Source organism: Peromyscus leucopus, chromosome 1 (assembly GCF_004664715.2).
Source record: "Peromyscus leucopus breed LL Stock chromosome 1, UCI_PerLeu_2.1, whole genome shotgun sequence".
Lineage (NCBI taxonomy): Eukaryota > Metazoa > Chordata > Mammalia > Rodentia > Cricetidae > Peromyscus > Peromyscus leucopus.
The window spans coordinates 88,005,562-88,026,115 of record NC_051063.1 but is presented as its reverse complement, the minus strand read 5'-3'; the positions used below and the strand labels follow the sequence as shown (position 1 = coordinate 88,026,115).

At 41.8% G+C, this 20,554-nt stretch overlaps 1 long non-coding RNA gene across 1 annotated transcript in view; it reads right to left on the bottom strand.

The window, feature by feature from the left end:
* Positions 1-433: 433 nt before the first annotated feature.
* The window catches only part of LOC119089148, a 25,196-nt gene continuing 5,075 nt past the window's right edge, over positions 434-20,554 (bottom strand). Inside the window, exon 2 of the long non-coding RNA XR_005092989.1 lies at positions 434-948. This is a non-coding gene — a long non-coding RNA (uncharacterized LOC119089148). The remainder of the gene's footprint in view (positions 949-20,554) is intronic.

The following is a 20,554-nucleotide window of genomic DNA, read 5'->3' as shown; positions in this document are numbered from 1 at the left end:
TTTTTTTTTATCTGATGTCTAAATCTGATATTTATAATTTTATTTATTTATTTATTTATTTATTTATTTATGGTTGTATCTGAATGTCTAAGAGACTCTGATATCCCTTAAATCAACAAATGCCTCCTAATATTGTCAAAAGAATCGCCAACGTGAACAATCTGAGAGTGATACTGAATGAGTGTTGAAGGATCTAAAGGAGTGAAATCCTTGCAGCTTGTGTAATAATCTTTGGCCAGCCTCAAAGGGGAATTGGCTGGGAGATGAATATGACCCAGGTCAGTAACTAATTGTTTGAGGGCTACTAAATCTCAACTAACATTCTCATGATGTCATATTCCCTGCAAGTGATTTTTTTATTTTATCCCATTTTTATTCAGATTCATTATAGCTTAAAGGAGTAACACAAACAGACCAAAGCCATCTTGAACTGTAAAGTCTTGAACTGATGTTGTATTGTTTGTACTGTAAGCATTTAACTTGGCTTCTAGGTTTGTATCTATATGTTCTTGTGTTGCCAAAGGTACAGAAGTTGCTACAAACAAGCTGATTAACGAAATGGATCATTTGCAGTGGTTGGGTGAGGGCCACCATGGAAGCAGCTGCATACAGTATAGCAGTGACTATTGTGAAACTGTTAAAATGTAAAAACCGTTAGAGAGGAAACGATTGATACAGGTAACTTTGAAGTATCCCACTTTTGTGAGTAGAGGGACTCCCAGTCAGTAATGTTTATCAAGGGTTAACACAGACAGTGAGTCTGAACCTGAAAGGATGTCCGTGCCATAGTTGTTTATCTTTTCCAGAAGTCCCATAGATGTCACATTGTCCAGGGCTGTGGATAACAGCCAAATGTCCGGTTGAACCTTCCTCTGGAGACAATTTATAACAGGATATGCACAATGAGGAGATCGAGGGAAGTCATCTTCCTCCAGACCAGCTGGGTGCCTGCAAGACAAGTCATCCGGAACCTCAGGTTGTCTACTCAGCAGCACAGTGTTCTTTAGAACTGTGAATCATGCCACCCAAGGGGGAATTCCATTCTGAAATCAGGGCACCAGATTCTCACTGCATACTGGAAAATGTCTATCCAACAGGGTAACCTATGAGTGATCAGAAACTGGGAACTCAAGTGAGAATGAATTGATGGTGTCTAAAAAAACTGTATATCCAATCCTTCGCAGACCCCAAATCCATAAGCTTTATGGGTCACTCAGATGAGAGGGATAGATACATACTGGCCCACCAATGACAAACAGGAATCCTGGATGATATCCCAGTGTAGTTAAAGAGAGGGATAAGAAACTTCCAGATTAGTTACCTCAGTCTGATATTTATAACTATTACATAATAATTTAATAGCCAGATATTTTTGAGAGATTTTAAACATTTTCTTTTTTAATTTTTTAACGTAATTGATTATTTTGAAATTTCACATTATGCACCCTGATCACATTCACTCTTCAGTCTCCCATGTCCACCCCACTTATAATTTCCTCAAAATCTCCAAAATAGAAGAAGAAAAAAATATCAAGTCCAATTTGTCTTTCCTATGTACTCACTGGTGCATGGTCAAACCCCCGGTGGCCAGCCCTTAAATAAAAGAGTCCTTTCCCACCCCCACCCCTGCCGGAAGCTATCACAATTTTTTTTGTTTGTTTTTTTGTTTTTAGTCTTTCGAGACAGGGTTTCTCTGTGTAGCTTTGGTGCCTATCCTGTATCTCGCTCTGTAGACCAGGATAGCCTCGAACTCACAAAGATCCACCTGGCTCTGCCACCCAAGTACTAGGATTAAAGGTGTGTGCCACCCCACCCGGCAAAATATTTCTACCCACTTTTTGTTGTTGTTGTTTTTTTTTTTTTTCCGAGACAGGGTTTCTCAGTGTAGCTTTGGAGCCTATCCTGAAACTCGCTTTGTAGACCAGGCTGGCATTGAACTTTCAGAGATCTGCCTGCCTCTTCCTCCTGAGTGCTGGGATTAAAGGTGTGTGCCGCTGCCACCACCTGGGTCTATCACGTATTTTTTTTCAAAGAGTCTATTCAATGGTTTTCCGTCTAGACTGTTGCTTTTTTTTTTTGGGGTGGGGGGAGTTATCGTGGAAACCTTCTATGTCTCTTATTCTCAACTATGAGTCTGTGGTCATTGATACTACTGCATAAGAAACTTTTTTGCCCTTTGTGGTCAGCAGCAGCATGGATCATGAACTTCCACATCGTTTCTGGTGATAACATAGATCATGGACATCCCTATGGCCTTCAGTGGTAACATGGGCCATGGATTCTGGTGATAGCATAAATCATGGACATCCCTATGGCCTTCCATGGTAACATGGGCCATGGATAAAAACATGGCCCCTGGCAGCAGCATGGCTCATGAACATCCAAATGGCCTTCAGTGTTAACACTGGCCATGGACATCTACATGACCTCAGGTGGCAAGACCAGCCACACACACATCAACATGGCCTTTAGGGGTAACATGGGCCACAGACATGAACGTGGCCCCTAGTGGGAACACATTGCATGGACATCCATAAAGTCTCCAGTTACAGCATGGACCATAGAAATTGACATGGATTCAGGTGGCAGCACAGACCATGGACATTCCCATGGCCTTTGGTGGAAAACATGAGCCATGGACATCAATATGGTCCTTGGCCACAGCATGGACCATGGATACCATCGTGGCCCTTGGCAACAGCATGATCCACAGACAGCAACATGGCTTCAGATACCCACTTAGCTTTTGGTGGTAATACCACCCCTGGACATCCATATGACCATGGACATCCACAAGGTCCCCAGCTGACACTAGACTGTAGAGACCAACATGCCCCCCTGTGGCGGCATGGACCATAGACATCAACATGGCCTCTTATCTTTATCCTTATAACATTTTTATTTTGATATCATATCTTTTATTCTTTTAACAACTTTAAAAAAATATATCTTTTTATAATCATAAAGGTATATCTCCCCATTTATTAAAATGAAATTGATTGGAATGGTCTGTTTATTTCCTTTTATTGTGAAGGTGTATTAATATTTAACAGGTTTTGCTGTGGTTAGTCTATGTGGCAAAGTTGAAGGTAGGAAGATAGAATTTGTTAAACTTAGAAGATAGTGCAGGAGTCTTGTGTTGGATCTTTAAAAAACCCATTTGGCTATTATTATGTATGTGTTTTTAAAAATTTATTTATTTTTATTTTGTGTGCATTGGATTTTTGCCTGCATGTCTGTGTGAGAATGTCAAATGCCCTGGAACTGGAATTATAGACAGTTATGAGCTGCCATGTGGGTGCTGGGAATTGAACCTAGGTCCTCTAGAACAGAAGCCAGTGCTCTTAACTATCGGGCCATCTCTCCAGCCCACTATTAGTATGTATTTAAAGAGAATATGAAAGTAAAAATATCTTTAAATCTTTAAAAATGCATGTATTATATATATGCATATATAATATATTTAAAGGCATTAATGTAATTATTCTTATGGAAAGAAAGAACAATTAGATCTTCACTTTCCTCTTCTCCAAATACAATCCTGGCCTCATCCCCAGATCTGTAACAAACTACCTGCTGTGGCCTCTCCTTCCTCTCTGCCCCCATAATCAACAGTTCATGCAGTTCTTCTCCTACTACCTTTTTCTCCCATCCCTTTGTCTCAGCCCCCAGTTCCCACAGGTTCCCTGGGAACCTGTCCATCACGCCTGCCAGAGAAGCAAATAGGCCAGAGAGGTAGGCATGATTGTCAGATCTTCACTCTCCCCTTTCCCCCCCAAATATACCCCCCAGTTTCCTCCCCATCCCTGTAGCAGACCAACTGTTATGGCCTGTCCTCCCTCTCTGCCCTCATTCCAGGGGGTTAAGCAGAATCTGGGGGTACACTCTGCTTCCCCCCTTTTGTGGATCTCCTCAGCAATCCCCTCTTGTAGCCCATCCCCATTTCTGAGTGTCAGCTCCCAATACCTAGAACATTCTAACCGGAACCCCCAGTGACCATACTTGACAGGATTCCAGAAACATTTCCTACAAGGTAACCTACAGGTACCACACTCTCATAAGAACCAAACAGGGCAACAAAAACCAAGGAACAAAACAAAACACCCACCCAACAAAGACAAGGCCAGGTATCAGCACCTAGAATTACAGTCACCATAAACACAATGCTTAGTGGTCAGCATAAAAACACAATAATAGCCAACACAATTTGTCTCCACTAGAGCCCAGCAATTCTGCTCCAGGAGGCCCTGAGAAATGCAACATAGCTGAAGCATAAGACAAGAACTTCAAATAGACGTTATGAATGCATTAGTGGTCTTTAAAGAGGAAATGAGTAAATCTACTAAATAAATCTATGAAAACACGTACAATGGAATGAAATGAATAAACTAGTTTAAAACGTGAAAATGGAAATAGAATCAATAAGAAAAACCCAAACTGAGGGAAAACTGAAAGTGAAAAATTTAGGAACTTGAACAGGAACCTCAGAAACAAGCCTCACCAAGAGAATACAAAAGATGGAAGAAAGAATCTCAGGTATTGAGAAGATAGAAAAAAATGGATACCTTGGTCAAAGAAAATGTTAAAACTAAAAAAAAAAAAAAAATTCAGGGACAAAATATCTAGGAAAGCTAGGACACTATGCAAAAGCCAAAGCTACAAATAATAGGAATAGAGGAAGGAGAAGAAACCCAGGTCAGAGGAACAGAAACTATTTTCAACAAAATCACATAAGAAAATTTCTCTAACTTAAAGAAGGAGGTGCCTACCAAGGTACCAGAAGTACACAGAACACCAAATAGACTGTGTCAGAAAAGAAATTTCCCATGACATATATTTTTAAACACTAATTGTACAGAACAACAACAAAAGAATATTAAAAAGCAGCAAGGGAAAAAGACCAAATAACATATAAAGGCAGACCTATTAGAATAATACCTGACTTCACAATGGAGACTGTAAAAGCTAGAATGATCTGGACAGATATTCTGCTGACTCTAAGAGATCACAGATGCCAATCCAGACTACTAGACCCAGCAAAATTTTCAATTATAATAGATGGAGAAAGAAAGAGATTCCATTATAAAAGCAAATTTAATCAGTATCTGTCTACAAATCTAGCCCTGCAGAAGGTGCTGGAAGGAAAACCAGCCTGAAGAAGTTAACCACATCCAAGGAAACACAAGGAATAAATAATCCCGGACCAACCAATCAAAAGTATATGTATAGTGACACACCACCACAACAAAATAATGGGAATCAACAAACACTACTCATTAATAACTCTCAGTACCAACAGCCTCAATTCCCCAATAAAAAGACACAGACTAACTGAATAGATCTGAAACAGGTTCCATTCTGTGTAACCAAGAAACACACCTTAATATCAAAGATAGATATCACCTCACAGTAAAAGTCTGGAAAAAGATATTCCAAGCAAATGGACCCCAAAAGCAAGTTGGTGTACTGGTTTTAATATCTGGCAAAATAAACTTCAAACCAAAACTAACCAGAAGAGATAGGGAAGGACAATACATACTTATCAAAGAAAAATCCACCAAGAAGATATTGCAATTCTTAACATTATGGACCAAAAACAAGAGTACCCAAGTTCATAAAAGAAACATTACTGTAGCTTAAATCACACATTGACCCTAATATACTCTTGCCAATAGTCAGGTCATCTAGAAACTAAACAGGAATCCTAGAGCTAGCTGATATCATGAACTAAATGGACATAACATATTTATAGAACACTTTACCCAGACACAAAAGAATATATACTTTCTTCTCAGCAGCTCATCGAACTTTGTCCAAAATTGAACACATACTTGGACACAAAGTATCAGCAGATATAAGAAAATTGAAATAACACCTTGCATCCTATCTGACCACCACAAATTAAAGTTGAATATCAACAAGAGAAACAACAGAAAGCTTACAAACTCATGGAAACTGAACTCACTACTGAATAAAGAATGGATCAAGACAAAAATTAAGAAACATTAAAAACTTTCTAGGATTGAATGAAAACGAAACACAGTATACCCAAACTTATGGGATGCAATGAAGGTGGTTCTAAGATGCAAATCCATAGCACTATGTGCCTACATTAAAAAAAAAAAATGGGCTCGGCGGTGGTGGCGCATGCCTTTAATCCCAGCACTTGGGAGGCAGAGGCAGGCGAATCTCTGTGAGTTTGAGGCTAGCCTGGTCTACAAAGTGAGTTCCAGGAAAGGCACAAAACTACACAGAGAAACCCTGTCTCAAAAAACAAAACAAAACAAAACAAAAAAAATTGGTCTGTGGGCCATGCTGCCACTGAGGGTCATGTTGGTGTCCATAGCCCATGTTGCCACTGGAGGCCGTGTTGATACCTGTGGTCTATACTGCAGCTGAGGGTTGTGTTGATGCCTGTGGTCTGTACTGCCGCTGGAGACCATGCTTGGGTCCATGGCCTGTGATGACTATAGGGGCCATATGGATGCCCATGATTTGTGCTGTCAGCAGAAACCACATGGAAGTCCATAATCCATGCTGCCACTTACTGTAGAGGGCAAGGAAGCTTCTTTTACAGTGGTATCCATGACTGCAGACTCGGAGTTGAGAATGAGAGACATCGAAGGCTATTGAGAGCCGCTCAGCAGTGACAACTAGAGTTCAGAAGGTCAACCTATCAGAACTAAGGGTTCTGTTGGAGGAAACCATCACTCAAGGCATTATGGAATTCCTGCCTTTTGAATGAATTGGCTGTTTCTTGTAAACTTCTTGTTCAACAACAGCTATCATTCTTCCCATTTACTGTGCATTTCCATGTTATGTGTACATGCAATCTCACAATTGCATCTCAATCTTGGGCACAACTTTCACTTTACATTTGGGGGTAATTGGATAACTTTCCCCAGCTGTGTTTATTTTTCATTAACATGTGTCTGGCCAGGGTCATTCTCCAGACAAAAGTATTTGTGTAAGATACCTTTTGATCCAAGGACAAATGCAGATAAACATTAGCTCATCTCACTTACAGATAAGAGAAAATAACCACTAGCAATTAAATCCTCAACTCCTTACCTTCTTCCCAGGTTATTTACACAAGACTCTGACTTAAGAGATTTACTGCTCACATTCCTGGGATGATGTTTTAGCCACTTACTGGTTATTGAGTTAAGATAGTTATTTCCCACTGACCAAAGCAGATTTCTGACAAGGCCAGGCAGATGATAGGTGTCAAACTTTGTTTCTTGTGCAAATTAAGTTTAGCCAGGTGCTATTCCTGGATTTTCTCCTCAGCAATTACTCTGAGCTAAAGTGCTTTTACTAATCAAATGCTACATGCTCTGACATAGGTTGCCTAGCAACTGAGCGTATGTCCCCCTCCCTACCAGAAAACAGCTGCAGCCAGGACCAGTGGGGAAAAGCAGCACTAAAGATAGTTTACTTCCTAGTGACTTATTGTCCCCTAACATTCTACCTAGCCATTTCTAGACTATGGTTGGAGGACATAAATTCCCTAATTGAAAAAAATAATAAATTCCCTAATTGATCTTAGCCTTTAGTTGACCCAACCAGAGAATTCCCCTTTAGTCACTCCCCACTTTGGGTTGTAATTGGAAGCTGACAATTATTGCTTTATGTATGGATCCTTATCACCCTCTCTGTGACCCTGAAAACTTCAAGCCTCGAATTGCTTTGTCAAAGAATTACTGCTTGTGTATATATACACCGGTTCCCCCAGAGCACTTGGAAAATGGGTTTAGAAGAACAAAGATGAGGACAGAGATGAGAACTAGGCAGAATGATGAGAGAACAGCAGAAGGGACTGAGAGGAACTAAGTATGAGAACAGAAATGAAACTATGTAGATAGAATTGACTTAGAAGAATAAAGGAATGAACTAAAGAACCCAGTGTGCTTGGATTCATTTGATATCCCTCAGATTAGAATCCGCAGCTGGTTGTTAGACTCTTCCATAGGCCCTGGGAGCAAACAATAAAGGCTAAACCTTTTATTGTTTTCAGTAGAAAGCTCCTGTGATAACCCCCACACACACCTAGAAAGAAAGAAAGAAAGAGAGAAAAGAAATAAAGGAAGAAAAGAAAGAAAGTCTAGACAGGAAGCCATTGAAGAGAACTCTTAAAAATTGTGATAGGGATCCTGAAGGGTAGCTCTTCACAGTTGATGGCTTCTGGTGGGGGTGGGGTGGGGAAGGACTCAATTTTCTTTAAGGGGCTGGTCACTGGGAGTTTGACCATGATCCAGTGAGTATATGGGAAACACAAAATGGAATTAGTATTTTTCTTTCTTCTTTTATTTTTTTTTGGGGGGGAGGAGGTTATAAGGGTGGGGGTGGACCTGGAGGGACTTGGAAATGAGTGTGATCGTGATGCATTATGTGAAATTCCCAAATAATCAATAAAAATAGTATGTTGGAAAAAAATGAATAAACTCTATACGTATTTGGGAAAAAGTGGAGAGATCTAATAATAATAACTTAACAGCACACTGAAAGCTCTAGAACAAAAAGAAGAAATCACTCCCAAAAGTAGATGGCAAGAAATAACCAAACTTGGGGTTGAAATCAATAAAATAGAAACAAAGAAAAATCAATGCAAAGAATCAATGAAACAAAGATTTGGTTCTTTGAGAAAATCAATAATATTAACACATTTTTAGCCAAATTAAGTAAAAAGTAGAGAAGATCCAAATTAACAAAATTAGAGATGAAAAGGGAACATTGTTGGAATTCCTGGCCATTCCCCCAGCTATATGGCTGCACATGCCCAGTTCAGTAGCCAAGCAAGGGGCCTTACGGCCTACTTAATCCACGCTGTGTGACTGCATAATTTGCAGGCAGTGTGATCACACAATCTATGCGAATGCGTGGTGCAGCTCTGTAAGCCCATATGCGCATGTGCGGGGGAATCCATAAGAAGCAGATCATAGACTCTTCTCCCGCTTCTTCTCTTCTCCTCCCCTCCTCTCTCTCTGCACATACCTTCCACAGGCCTGGTCAAGCTCTCTTCTGTCCCTCCCTTCTCCTAATAAAGCTCTAATTTACTGGGATTTGTTGTGTCTTGTGGCCTTTCTTGTACAGTAACAGTACTGCTTAATGAATAACATAGTGCTGCTGCATTAAAACCAACAAACAAAACAACAGACAAGGAGGAAATCCAGAGAATCATAAGGACATACTTTAGAAACTTATACTCCACCAAACTGGAAAAACTAAGAGAAATGAATGATTTTCTTGATACATACTATCCACCAAAGTTAAATAAAGATCAGATAACAAAACAGACTTTTCTAGCCCTTAGTGAAATAGAAGCAGTAATTAAAAGTGTATCTCCCCGCCCCTGCCCCCAAAAAGCCCAGGGCCAGATGGTTTCAGGAAGAGTTCTACCAGACTTTCAAAGAAGAGTCAATGTCAATATTGTTCAAATTATTCCACAAAAAAGAAACACAAAGTACAATGCCCATTCATTTTATGAGGTCATGGTTACCCTGATATCTGAACTACACAAAGACCCAACAAAGAAAGAGAATTACAAGTTAATTTCTGTTATGAACATAGATGCAAAAATTTTCAACAAAAGGATCTTCAGCTCAAATTTTTAATGCTCTAACTTAACAGGGATAAAACTATAAAATACCAATCTTATTAAAGCTACTTACTTGCTATTGTTACACCCAGATTACAGGGATCCCTCAAAGACCACCACAGAGACTGAATCCATATGCAAAAGTAAAGAGCCTTTATTCAAGCTTGAGTTTGGGCTCTCCATCTGTCTGATGTAGAGGTGAGAGCGGAGAGCCCAAGCCCAGTCAGGGTAAGATTTTTTTTTTTATCACAGCAGTGGTTAGGATGAGGGGATTTCCAGGGTTCAGGACCCTGATTGGCTGACATTTGTCTAGGGGTATCTTGGTGAAAGGGTTAAGTGCATGCTGGGTTCAGGGACATCTGGTGATCTTATCTATAATGGTCGAAAATGTTTGGAATGTCAGGCAATTTCCCCTTAGGTTGGAATGTTATGTATTTTCCCCTTGGATGCTGATTGGCTCATTCTGGGGTGGTGCCAGTTTATGACTTTTCCTGGAATGGAGTGTTGCCTTACAGTAAAATGAAACTTAGGATATTCTCTGGTTTCTTTTGAGCCTGTCATGGCAGTAGTGTAGTCAAGCTGCCCTGGGCCCCACAGTTATAAACTGTTAAAGATAATTAAGACACAAAGTTAATGCTCAGATATTCTGTTAATGCTCAAATTCTTTAATGTGTTCATAGCCATGCCAAATACAAATGTAATTAATTCATTTACAGAGACAAACTTTATTTAGCTTTCTGATATGTTTTCAAGGTTAAACCTAAAGCAAGTAACTAAAAACAAGTCAGGTTTCGTTTAAAATCAGGTGTACTTAGTAGATAATGGTCCTAAAACTCTTCAGAGATCTTCTGAATTTGGCATTTAGAATGTTTAATGAAAAGCTGCTCATGATAGACAGAAATGCCAGCTCCTATTGGCGACCTGAGATCTCCCAAGAAGATAATAAAGCACAAGTGATTCCTCCTGGTTTGTTAAAGCTAACCAATGGGCAAAGAACTACCTAATGCCTCACCTGCTGCCAGGGCTCTGCCCAAAATGTGGACACTTTTGGGTTGATTGCCCTACTCTGCCTAGCCAAGGTAGATCAGTTTTTCCAAGTTCCTTTTCCACAGAAAAATCTCTCAGACCTTCTTGGTCTGGCAGTCAAAGTTTGATGTTCTCCTGTAAAGCAGATAAAGATGTAATGCTGTTCTGTGTGGTGGCTGAAGACCAACTAGTTCTGCTCCCAATAAAGCCACCAAGATCACATGGGAGTCTAAAGTAACTGTACAAGTAAGTCAATGTCATTTTAATTAGTATTTCCTGATATAATTTATCCTTCTCTGATCTCTGATGGTGTTCAAGGCTAACTATGGCTTTGTCAGTTTGACAGCAGCAGGCACCCAACTCCCCTCCCCCTAGTGCTTCAGTTGCTTTTTTAATTCATTTCATAGTAAAATTAGGCCTCAGGTCTCACTTTTGTAGAGGTCTCCAGATGAGAAAGGCAGGTGCACTTTACCTTGCTGTCAGACTTCACTCTTAAAGAGATAAAAACTCACAAAACAGGTTTCAACCACTTGTGTATGGAAAGTGAGAAATGTCTCAAATCCTTTTTTCTCCGGCTATGCTATTGTTATAGTAAGAAGTACATAAAGCACGTCTCATAGTGCTAAAAACATCTCTGTCCAATCTATATATCCAGCCCTCTGGACATAGGAAAGAGTGTTATTGCTTTTAACCCAGAATTGTGTTTTGAGTCCAAGCTTTTACTATGACTCAAACATGTGAGTCTATTGCTTTTTCTACAATATTTATTTCAGTAGATTACAAACAGTAATAATGCTAATATGTCTAAAACTTTTACCTCTTTTTGTAAACTTAAAAAAGAAATCTTATAAGCTTCAAGGAATGGTGACTTGTGTCCACAAGTCACAGGACAAACAGACTCCAGATAAATATTCCTGTCAACCAGCAGCCTAAGTTTCCCTACCTGACTATTCCCGAGGATGGAATCTCTTTCTCTCTCCCCTGGTCTTGGGATTCTCCCATCCAACTACCAGGACCATGGGCCTGGAAGCTTCAAGTATACACCCAACATAAAAAAATTTCCCCTAAGCTCCTTAACTTTACCTTCTGTCCCTGGTCTAGATCTGTCCCAGCAGATTTCAAATAAACTTCAGACTGTTCCAAAACTGCCTGTTATGCACCAGCCTCAGGTGTTCCTTCCAAACTTGCATCTCAAACTGCTCCAAAGCAGCCTGAACTTTCCTAGTTTCAGGTAGTCCCACAGAACCAGGATAGTGAGCAAAATTGATGTCCCCCAGCCTGCACTTCTCTCTCCTTGGCTTTGATTAACATTCCAGTTTCCTGGGCCCCCTGGCAATGACATCCCAATTTCAGCAGGAAGTAGTTACAGAAGAGATTATGCTGTCTCTTATCATTTATAAAATGCTGGAATGTTAGGACAAAAGAAACCCCAGACAATGCTCACTCAGTATCTGTGGCTCCTCCCAGCACTCCTCACCCCACCCCTACCCTAAACCCCTCCCTCCCAGGGACTGGGCTTCTGCTTCCCTTCTCCCAGCCTGTTCCCAATATAATTCAGCCATTTTTGCTATGTGATATTTTGGATCCTGATTTCTTTCTTGGCTTTTTGGTCCATGGCCCCTCTCTTGATCCACTTGCCCCCTCTCCCCTTCCTTCTCTCATGGTCCTGTTCAGTCTGGACCCTTCTAGATGCCTCTGGCTGTTTTAGCCCTTATATGAAAAATAAAACCTCTCATCAACCATACTTAGGAGGTGTCATGTCCTCATTTTCATTCACACTGGAGTTTCCATGTGGCTGTCTTAAAATTGGCTCAGGCAAAGGGACCAGAGACTTTCCACTGACTCAAGAAAATTTGGCTAAGAATTATAATTCTTTGAACTCTCCGCTGGCCTACCTCTTGATCAGTCAAAAAAAATTAATAACCTTCCACTGACTCTGTGGTTTCTTAACCCTGGGATTGTAATGGTTGGGATGCCCTCTTACTTTCCAGGAGCATGTGGTTTTTCTGGACTTAGAGTACTCTCTAAGAAGCTTGACATCAATCCCTATCTTTTTACCTTGGTTCTGTGTCCAGCCATGTGTTCCCAATTCTTCATTCCAAAGTACACATCCTCAGTTTGACTGCAGGCTAATCTAAAAAGTTCCATTTGGGATATCTCATACCTGTTGTGCCCAGATCGTGACCCCCAGAGAGACCACCAAAGATGAACATGCCAGAATGCAAAAGCAAGGTTTAATTCTGGATATCCAAAAGCAATACAAGCCTAGGCAGGGACTTTGTCCAATACATTCAACGCAGTGGAGGCTGGAGGAAGTGCCCACCTGTCTGCAAGCTCAGTTTTTAAAGGAAAAAGTCACAAGGTTACATCATTTAGGGGTGCTAGTATGGATACAATTCTGATTGGCTCGCTTCTAGGGACTTCTAGAAATTACTTCTAAGGGAGTGGTTGCCCGCCACCATTTCTCATTGGCTGCCCTCAGATGGGGGCATTTCTGTGGTCAGTTACCCTGGAAACCAGGGAGACATTCAGTCTTACAGAGATTCAAATGTCTTTTTGGTATGGATAAAATTGAAAAATTGTTTCATGCTTTTCTACTCTACTGAAAAGCCTAGCACTAGAGTTGGAAATTGGAGTTGGCCCATCTGTTCCAGACACAGCATGTTTGTTTAAGTTCCTCCAAAGTCTTTGTCCTAGGTCAGACTGTCCATCAGACTCTGTGACAGGGAAAAGGAGAGCAAAACAGAATAGCCAGGAAAAGACACTTGAGAACAACTGAGAAGTAAATTATTTCCCTCAGAGGCTACAAATGTTAAGATGTTTAAGTCTCTGAATTCTCTCCCTTTTCCTTGGTTTTGTTGAAATTCTGTATTTTAGGATTTGTAAATTTGTTGATTATGATTTAAAACAGATGTATAGATAATTTTAATTTCCTATAGCAGATCATGTATGTAATTTGGCTTTAACTCTTGTTTAGGAAATGGCTGTGTACCTGTTGGGCTCACCTTGTAGTATCATGTGGTTTGCCACTATCTTGGTTGATGACCTAAGGTTATCTTCAAGTAAATAACAACCAAGTGTCTTGCTGCCATCTTGGCAGCCATGTGCCTCAGCTATCATCTTTATGAAGGTTTGAAAGGACATGCCATGTGACTTCACTGATATCTTGATTAAAGTGACCATGTGGTATAAATTACTTACGGTGGTACCCACAAAACAACTAGAGCCATCCGCTAATTATTGTATATCCCTTTTATTAGACTAAGGAGGTAATAACAGACCACTGAATTGGTTTGTTTTATTTTATTTTCCTTACATGAAGGAGGCAACACCAGGCTTCCAAGATGGTTTATTTTAAAATTGGACCATACCCAAAACGATATTTTTGTTATATTTGTTAAGCTTTAGGTATTTGAAGAAACTGAGTCATATAAAAAACTGACATTTTGTAATAGTACACTAAAAAAAAAACAGTCTCTCTATGGAGTGTATTTATGATTTACAGTTTATTTTGATACTAAACAATCTTTAATTCAATAAATATAATTTTTAAGACTCAAACTTAACATAGATACATTTATAAAACCCTAATTTTATAATTGGTCCCACTGACTGGTTGGCATGCAAACAGCAAGTTTCTCCTAAGACCATGCAAACTCCTGCATGTTTCATAAAAGGAAGTCTAGTCTCCTTCAGTTCTGTAGGACTACCCCTGTGAGGGAGTCAATTTGACTCTTCAGCCTGGAAATAGAATTCTCCAAATGGTCTAGGTCTAAGTCTATCTGGGAACTGAATCCCCTAAAAATTTCGGATTCCCAACAATCAAGGCTGAGGTGCCTATGACAGTTATTCTGGCTATTCCTGCCCCTTCTTAGGATTGGGACCAGACTTGGGGCCCACAACCTTCATTAAGATTGAGTCAAGGCCAATATGAGCTCTTCCCTCTTTTCCATTATAGGCATATACCTAGGGGAATAAGCAGAGACCAATATACATAGAGTTGGGGTGTGATTCTGGTGAGTCAGAGGATGCACATTTAGCCAAACTGTTATCAAGCAAGCCAGGTGAATCTGAGGATATGGTGCAGTTCTCTTGTCCTTGGCAGAGCATGCATAAAATTGTGACCCTTGAAGGCCCCCTTTTTGCCTGTCTTTTCCACAACTTTATTTCTGACCCCCATCCCTTTCCTGGACCCATATTGTTCCATTCTGGAAGGGACATAAGAGAGAAGAGGTCCACCTGAAAGATAGAGTTTCCCATCCCTGGTTTTTCTGAATTCCCACATCCAGGTTTGGGGGTGATGGGGATTGTGTATCCCAGGTTAGTAAACTCTGGTCAGTCTTATCTTTAAGGGGTCTGTGACTGTCCAAGTGACAGTTATTCCATCATTTCCAAAGCAGCCTTTTTCAATGGACGACACTAGCTGCTTTGGCAGCAGTTGGGGTGGTGAGGATGACTGGGTAGGTCCCCTTCCAGACAGGTTCCAGAGTCCAGGCATGGATCCTTTTTATCCAAACCAAGTCTCCTGGCTGGAACTGGTGGGTAGGTTCAGAGGTGGGAGATGGCAGGATTCCCTTCACGTCTGGCCAATAGCCTGGTGAGCTTCCTGCAAAACCTGCAAGGACTTGTAAAGGGAATATCTTAGAGTTTAGGGAGGATGGGTGGTGGTCTCCTAAACTTAATTCAAAGGAGTAGGCCCCTCCCAGTAAGAAGGACATCAGGCCCTGAGCAGGGCAGAGGGGAGGAGGATGGCCCAATTTTTTTTGCCAGTTTCGAGAAACAATTTGGTCAGAATCTCCTTAAGAGTTCTATTCATTCTTTCTATCTGACCTGGGCTCTATGGCCTTTATGCACAATGTAATTTACAATTAATATTTCATATCTTTGCCAGATTTTTAGATGCTTTGACTGAGGAAGTGGGGCCATTGTTGAACCCCAAAGCCAGGAGGCAGCCTAAATCTAGGAATTATCTCCTGAAGAAGCTTTTTAGTAACTAGGGGAGCAATCTATGTATGGATGGCGTAGGACTGCACTCATCCTGAGAGGGTGCCTACAAACACTAGCAAATATGTGCAGCCAAAAACAGTAGTTCAGATTTCAGTAAAGTCCAACTCCAAATATTCCTCAGGCTCATTCCTTTGAGCCCAGATCCCTTGTGGGGTCTTCCTTTCCACTTTGGGGTTTACCTGAGCACAGGTGGCACATTTGAAAGTGATGCCTTTAATCAGGCTTTCCAAATTTGGAACATAATACCTGGTTCTGGTTGAGCAGTTTTTGTGTCTCCTAGGTAGGTAGCTTGGTGGAGATGTATAACCAGTCACTTTCCCAGAATTAAGGTTGGGCAGCATCCACCATCCTTGTTTATCCTTTTTGGCCAGTTCTTATTTCACCCAGTCATTTTCACTCTGGGGTGTATTCTGTGAGGTTCATTAGGCTGGACTACCAAGACTTGGAGAGGCCCCACTGGTTCTAGGCTTCCTGGTTAGCTAAGTCAGATGCTCTGTTGCCTCTGTCTTCTGGGGAATTACCTTTCTGGTGTCCTTTCCAATGGACAATGGCCACCACCTAACCATAACCATATAGCTTCTAATGGGTTAAGATTTCTTTCTTTCTTTCTTTCTTTCTTTCTTTTTTATTTTATTTCTTTTACTACAGAAGTTAGCAATCCCAATTCCCTGTAAAGAGCCTCATGAACATGGGCTGTGGAAAAAGCATATCTACTATCAGTGTGTATGGTAATAGCCTTGTCTTCCCCATAGTGGAGTGCTTGAGTCGAAGATAAAAGCTCAGCTTGTTGAGCTGAGGTTCCTCTGCTTAAAAATTGTGTCCAAGTAGTCTTACCTTGGGTCACCACCACTGCCCCTGCATACCTGATCCCAATTTTTGGGTGAAACTGCTCCCATCACTGAATAATACCTTGTCTGGTGTCACCAATGGGATGTTAGTCAGATCAAGCCTAACAGACTGGATCAGGTCAGTCATCTCAGGGGATCATTGTTTGGCAGGAGACTGGCATGGTTGAGGCCCAATAGTCTTATGAGACTGAATGAGCGGTTAATACAGAAGTATTGGGTAAGCTGGGTATTAGACATCCATCTCTCAGGAGCCCTCCCCAAGAGGGCCCTAACAGAGCGGGAGGCTGTCAGGAACAGTTCTTGCCCTAAAGTTAATTTGTCAGCTTCCTTTACCTGCAGGGCAGTGGCAGCTATGGACCTTATATATGCCATCCATCTGGCTGTGACTGGGTCGAGTCTCTTGGGTGGATACACCACTAGTCTTTCTCAGGGCCTTAGGGTTTGTGTGAGGATGACGACCCCCTAAGCTATACCTCTGGCCTCATACAAGTAGAATGGCTTAGTAGTGTCTGGGAGGGCCAGGGCTGGGGCAGACACTTTTTTAAGGCCTTGAAAGGCCCTCTGCTCCATATTGTTCCATGCCAAAGGCTGTGTACTCCTGGTGCTGGCAGAGAGGGGCTTGGCTATCTCAGAAAATCCCATTATCAGTGTCCAGCAGCATCCAACCACCCGTAGGTCAATGTGGGAGTGGGTATTTGAAGGATAGCTGAAATGCAGTCATGGAAAAGCATTTGCTTATCTTCCTCTAGGGTAGTCTAGGTATGTGGCCTGAGGGACACCCAGATGAGCCTTCTTGGTGAAGTCTCACCCAGGGTCTGGTGGATATCTAAAAATGCCTTCTGTCATCTGTCCACATTCCTCAGTAGTTGGGGCTATGAGGGAACCATCTACACACTGGAGCAAGGTGTCTCGTGGATATTTTTGTGGATTTAACAGCTCTGCACCCAGGGCCCCATCAAATGATGCTGGCAAGTCCATGAACCCTTTATCCTAGTCTGTTTCCTCTCCTGACTGTTTCCCCAAGAGCAGTGGTCACCACATAGAAGAATGTCTTTCTCTGTTTGTCTTTGGCCAAATCTCAGTTGTAGTAAACATCTTGAGCAATTTCCAAAAGTTGAAACCCATTAATCTCTTCAAATCCCTCTAATTTCTGGAGCTTTTTCCTGATGTCTGGACTTCATGACAAAGGCAATATTAGTGGCTCACTGGTTTTTGTGTACATCTGGGACTATGGGGATAAATATCTGATATGTCTCACAGAGCCTTTCCAGAAAGCAGGTAATTCATCATGTAACCTGAGTAACCTTAAGTAAGCTGGTAGGTCTTCTGGCTGATGCTTTTAATCATCACAATAATATTTGGTAAAAAAAAAAATTCAATGCTTTCTTACCTTAAATCAATTCCCAACAGACAGATAAGGGTCCAAGGTATCTCTGAAAATGGAGGGTTTGGGTCTTCCAATTATACTAGTCACTGGTAGAGAACAAGAGACATAAACCACGAAGAGAGAAAGAACTAAACATCTACTCTCCTGCCCCATGGGACTGGGAATTACTTCCCCCTCCCCAGGTATAACAGCAGGAAGGGAAGCTTAGGGCTCTGGGAACTATTTGTAAGTGTTACATCTTGGGCCAGAAAGGTATCCTGGCAATTGGGAGCCAAGGAATACCACAAAGTCACACTGCACAACAGACCTCACACAAGAGATTTATTGGGAGGGAAAAACCAGGAGGGTGGCTGCCTCTGCTTCAGTGAGAAACAGCAGAGAACTGAGCAGAAGGCAGGGCTTATATAGGGTTTCTGCGGGGGTGGGGTGGGGTTTTACAGGGTGGCCTCAGATTAGAGGGATTATCTTGGGGCAAGCTCAAGGATAGATGGGATTATTTTTCCATAGGGGGGTGGTCACTCTGTGGCCTTGAGGGGCTGGGAATAGGGGAACAGCTATTAGGGAAATCTGGGGGGTGGTGCCCGGCTGTTGGAGCTAGGGGGAGGCACTGACCACTTTTGAGCCTCAAGGTCAGGCCTAGCTGCCAGAGTAGTCTAGAGTTAGACCCTGGATGCTGGAGATCTCCAGGGGCGGGACTTGCAAAGGAAGGTGGTGTTTGTGTGTGTGTGTGCACGCGTGTGTGTGTGCGTGCGTGCGTGCGTGCGTGTGTGTGTGTGTGTGTGTGTGTGTGTGTGTGTGCTTTCCACGCCCCCCCCCCCAATGTGCCACTGCTGCCCAAGTCAGCATGAGTAGCCAACACTATTTCCTTCTCCCTGTGTCAGGGCTGAGAGAGCAGGCAGAAAATTGAGGTTTCTCTGGTGACCTGGGTGGGACAAAAGGATTTGAGTCCCAACAAGAAGCCACAGGTCTTTAACCAAGGTGGAGGTCTTGTACCAAGGGAAGCCATTGATTATTACAGGGAAGCAGGTAGCTATAGCTGCAGCTCCTTGGGGGTGGGGTTGTGCTGCTGGTGTTGCCATAGCAACAACAGAAGTCAGACACTGCAGGTCACTGCCAGAAGTGGGGCACCACAGGTTTGTGGGTGAGGTGCCCCGTGAGCCTGTGAGAAATCATGTGCTGCCTCAGGGGCAGCTGCGGCTTCAGTCTTAGGGGGGCTCACTCCCTCTTCCATTTTAGATCTGTTTCTCCAACCAACAGAACTGATAGAAACACACAGCAACATACACAGAGGGACACAGTCACACAGAGAGACACATAGTGTACAGGGTTAGGCTTGGGCAGTGGTGCTTGCAAATATTTTCTCCTCCTTCTCCTTCTCTTCTTCCTCTTCCTCTTCTTCTTTTTGGGTTTTCAACACAGGGTTTCTCTATGCAGCCCTGGATGTCCCGGAACTCTGTAGACTGTTAATGGTTTTGAGCTGCTCAGAGATTCACCATAAGCATGAATAAATTTTAAAAAGAAGCTTTTAAATTAGGTACTAGCAGTCAAGCCTGGTGCCAGGACTGCATCTGAGAGTGCTCCCATCTGCATCTGAGAGTGCTCCCATCTGCATCTGAGAGTGCTCCTATCTGCATCTGAGAGTGCTCCCATCTGCATCTGAGATGCAGCCACTAGCCATATCAGCCTAGGGCTTATAAAAGCAAAAACCACTTTATAATCTTGGGTCTTACAATTGTCTTTTTGAGCAGAGTATGCAAGCTTGATTACAGAAGCAGAAATGCCAGTCTTAATGACCTACTATCTTGCAAGAACAGCAAATTTTTTCAAGATCAGTCAATTTTAAGAATAGTGTTGCTGGGCAGTGGTGGCGCATGCCTTTAATCTCAGCACTTGGGAGGCAGAGGCAGGTGAATCTCTCGAGTTCGAGGCCAGCCTGGTCTACAGAGCGAGTTCCAAGACAGCCAGGACTGTTACAAGAGGAACTCTGTTTAAAAAAAAAAAAAGAAAAAAGAAAAAGAAAAAAGAGAAAGAAACAAAGAATAGTGTTTAATGTCTGGGAATTGGGGGCTGCTACAGCCTGTTCAAGCTAGGGGAATTACATATTAGAGGCATTTTTTGTTTTGGTCTCTCAGGCATAGCAAGTTTAAACTTTAGATGTAATGTTAACCATCACATAGACCAGGCTGGCCTTGAACTCAGATCTGCCTACTTCTCCCAAGTGCTGGGATTAAAAGTGTATACCACAACCACCAGCCTTTTGTTTGTTTTTCTGTTTTTTGAGAGATAGTTCCTAAGAAATTCTAAAAGACAAAAGCTCATTTAATTTAGTTATCTTGCTTTATAAGTTATGCTTCTTAACAACCATTCTATTTTTAAATAGGAAAATGTTGAGAAATATGCTTACTGCCATCAGTCTGTGGTGATCTAGAGATCTGCCCATCAACAAAAGAAGGAGTTGGCTTTAGCCTTTTCTGGTAACTCAATTTATCACCTTTATCTCTCTTTCCTCCTACTGTCCTCATACTTAAGACATCATATCTGTCTTTTAAATGTTTAAGCTACTCAACTTCACCATATACCCAAACATAACATTCCACACAAGCTCTCTCACTGTCCCACTCTGTCTTTCCTGCCTCCACTTCTCCCTACTTGTAGGAGCCCGTTTTCAGGTTCCTCATGGCTTTACCT